Below are 4,174 nucleotides of genomic sequence, written 5' to 3'. Positions count from 1 at the left end.
GTCCCAAATAAACACACAGGAGGCTATATTAATTATGAAGCTGTTGGCCTTGCTTGTTTCTTACTGGCTAGCTCTGACTTAAGTAATTACCCCATAATTGTTAATCTAAGTATGTCTCTTACCGGAGAATAGTTCCGGGCTCCTACCCCATGGCGTTACATCTTGAATTCTCCTGTGTTTCTCCTTCCCAGAATCCTCCTGGACTCCTAGTCCCTCCTATCTAGATTCCTATTGGCCAGCAGTAATCTATTGACATATACACAGGACTTCCCCAACATCCCTGCAAGCTGACCAGAGAATGCCGTGAGGTTTGTTGAGTGTTCCAGTCCCTTCTCTCAGATGCCAGGTAGAATCAAAACATTCTTCTCTTGATAACCTGGAATATCTTACTCCTTCCCTACCCCCTTCCTCCCCGCCATGTGGCTGTCTGTCTAAACATTCTTCTCTTGATAACCTCCAGAAGGTGTAGGGCTTGGAGTCAGTACAGGTCGCACCCAGACACCAAATTCTCAACACAAGGAAAGAGTATTACCATGCCGGGGCAAGCAAGGTGCAGAGGGCGTAGAGGGTGGGGAGGTAAGGGTCTGGGGGTGGGGAATGGCTGCCTCTGGCTGGGCAAAGGAAGATAGCAAGCAGCAGCAGGTGTTTTTTACAGACTGGGTTTTTAAGGAGAAAATGGGGAGTCTGAGCTTGGGCGAGTTGGTAAATTCTGATTGGACAGGTTAGATTTTGGACCCTGGTATTTTGTCTCAGAAACGAGACAGTGGCCAAGTAAGGGAGTAGACACTGGGGGCTAGCTTCGGGAATTTGATCTAGTATTTTTGTTCATTTGTTTTGTTTTGTTATTTAGCAAGGGAGAGAGAAGGGAGAAAACGGCAAACCCTGGAGGCACCATGTTTGCCACACCCCTGGGGCCTGTTAGAGAGTCCTCCAGAATGCACCTTGACTTCCCTAGGAACATCTGGTGACTTCAAAGCGGGCCCCAAAATTCTTGTAACATAAACCATAGCAGTTCTAAAATGTTTTATGTGTGTGTGGACATACACATACACTTCCTACAGTGACTCCACTGGCAACAACTTCATTACCAACACCAGTTAAGCCGTTAGCTTGCCCTCTTCATGTCTGATGCCAGGGATTTGAAGTGCTCACTGGAGGAGGTCATAAGGCCATCCTACATGGACATAAAAATCTGACATAAAAATTTGGGACCCACAAGCACCCTCACCCCGCGGTGCGGCCTCATCAGCCCCTTGTGCCGCTTCTTTAATCGAGGCCAGGGTTTCCCAACCTCTGCAGCCATTGCCGGTCCCACTGCAGTCCCCCATGGCACCCTGTAGACACTATAATGCCGTTGTCGTGGCCCCTAAAAGTCCTTTCTTCTGCTGCCTGTGATCTCAGCACACGCGGCTCTGTTTTCGTCGGCAGCAGCCTTCTTCAGGAGACATTCCACACTCCTGGCCTCTCCCCACGGTATCTGTGCCGCGCTCTCCTAGTTTGCACATCGCCTGCAAAGACGCTGATCCTATGGCATGCGTCCTGGCTTTCCACCTTTTTCTTTGAGATCTGCGTAGATGCCTTGGTGACTCCAGAACCCTTACATTCTCCTTCCTTTCCTCGGAATAGAGGACTCCGTAAGCCCGGAGACTTAGTGTCTCATCAGGGTGTGCGCGGGGCCAGGCACACAGTAAGTGGTCACTCGTTAAAGGATACATTATCGCGGTTTCATTAACGGAACTAAATTGTCCTGCTCAGGAGAGAAAGAGAGCCCTTTATACATGGGCCTTTGGGGAGGCATTTAAGGTCATATGCAGCAAATATGACATTTCCAAGCATCAGATGTTAATAAAGGCAGACTGGAGAAATAGCTCAGAGGTCAAGAGCACTGACCTCTCTTCCAGAAAACCCTAATTCAATTCCCAGCACACACATGATGGCTCACAGCCATTTGTAGCTTCAGTGCCAGAAGATCCAGTGCCCTCTTCTAGCCTCCAAGGGCTCCAGGCATGCACCCGGCGCATAGATGGATACATAGGCAAAAACACCCGTGCACACAAAATAAAAGTTAACCTTTTAAAGAGTTAGTATTGTGAAAGCAGAGGAGAGAGAAAGAGAATTCCTGACGTTATTGAAGCAAAAATAAAACCTCTACAAAGACTCATGCTGCCTCCTTCTGCCTGCTTAGAAAAAAAAACAAAACAAAACAATCATGACACCAGAAGAACAGAGGGTCACTTAGACAGCATTAATTGACACCTTTCCTTTCCACTGTCACCCAGAAATAGCAAGTTCACACATAGACTCATTTTGGTGTTGATGCTTTCAATTTTTATGTTTAAGACTGTTTTAGAGTAAAGTCAGTCATTTAGAGCAGCCATAGCTGTAGATAAGTCATAAGTAAGCAAGCAGACACATACACTTCTGTCCTCAGTAAGGGTGATGGTTCTCAAGCATGAAGGCATTCCAGCTGGCTGACTACGGGCAGATGCCCAGTCCTCAGCCTCCTGCAGAGTCGAGGAGTCTGAGAAAGTGTGAGTTTATGCTAATAACTTAAGATGTCTACAGCAGACAAGACATCAACTCTGCTTTGAGCCCGCTCTTATAACTCTAGTCCTTCCCATTTTCTTTGTCTATAATAACCTTGTTATCACTAAAAAGCCGCAGATCTGTCCATCAAAGGATGCACAGATAAAAGCAAGGGAGGAAGCCAAAATGGCTGTCCCATACATCTTTTTCTTTCCTCCCTCTATAATGTCCTGGCCTGTGCTCTGGGCCAGAGCACACCATCTGCTGCCCTCTAGTGGCAACCCTGTCCATCCAATAAATAGCAGGTGGCTGCAATTTTTTTTCCAGGGTGGGTGTGGTTGCCTTCCGGCAGAATTCAAACTTTTCTTCAATAGCTTCCCACGAAGAGACATTTTCCAAAAAAAAAAAAAACAAAAAACAAAAATCCTCAAAGTATAAAAAACGGAAATGGTAAAACACCAAGCTGATCAGAAATGGAAGGGCTCAGGGTTCAAATGCTGACAAAATTCTCTGACTCATGATGCCCTGATGTCAGTGCTGTGAGAAACTCCTAGCCTTGGACGAAGGGGGAATGCTCAAAAGGAAAGGGTGTTTATTGACCACCTGTCAATCACTTCTCTTTATATTTGTCATGCTCTCATGGTTCACCTCCTTTGATTAGACCGATTTTATATACAAAAAAACTAAACTTTAAGAAACCGAATTAAGACTTCAATGTTAATTAATAACAACCCCATGGCACTGGATGTCCTAACTAGCTGTAGGAATGAAGGTGGGGGGGGATATTTGTAAAGAGCTTCACATGCCCTTTTTATTAGAGTTTTAGTGCTGTGCAGAGACTCCACGACCAAGGCGACTCTTAAAAGGAAAAACATTTACTTTGGGCTGGCTTACGGTTTCAGAGGTTCAATCCATTATCATCACGGTGGGGATCATGGCAGCATGCAGGCACGGTGCTGGTGGTGGGGGGCGTGGTGGTGTCTGAAGAGTTCTACATCCAGATCCACAGGCAGCAGGAAGAGACAGTGAGCCACTAGGCCTGGCTTGAGCTTCTGAAACCTCACCTGCCCCCACCCGTGGCAAGCTTCCCCCAGTAGGGTCATGACTGCTCCAACAAGACCACACCTCCAATAATGCCACTCCCTGTGAGTCTACGGAGGACGTTTCCATGCAGACAACCACACCCTTCATCAAGACTTACACACCCACTCTCCACAGAACGCCATATGCCGTAGGGAATGTTCCGGACCTCCCTTTTCCCTTTTCCCACTGATATTGCACTCTTGTTTTGCGTCTCTGAATGTCTTCTCTGACTCTGGGCTGATCCTCCGGCAGGTTTTCTTCTAGGGTGCCAGGGATGATGACTACTAATTTTTGCTAATCTCACACATTACCTCATGTCATCACACCCAGATGTGGTGTTTGAGGGAGGCCTCTCATCCTGATGGTGGGAGGAAGAGCAGTGTATGAAGAACGTGCTTTGCAATTTGGTTTGTTAAATACACGTCATTTACATGGAGCAGAGCTGTAGTCAAAATACCAAATGCTGCTGCTGGGGAGATCCCCTGGGCTCAGTGGATGTGTCCATTTGAACAAGAATGACCTCCTGATTGAATGTTTCGCCCCCAGCTGGTGGATCTGTTTGGGA

This window comes from Mesocricetus auratus, unplaced genomic scaffold, assembly GCF_017639785.1.
Source record: "Mesocricetus auratus isolate SY011 unplaced genomic scaffold, BCM_Maur_2.0 Super-Scaffold_100011, whole genome shotgun sequence".
NCBI classification, from domain to species: domain Eukaryota; kingdom Metazoa; phylum Chordata; class Mammalia; order Rodentia; family Cricetidae; genus Mesocricetus; species Mesocricetus auratus.
This window is presented reverse-complemented; position numbering follows the sequence as displayed.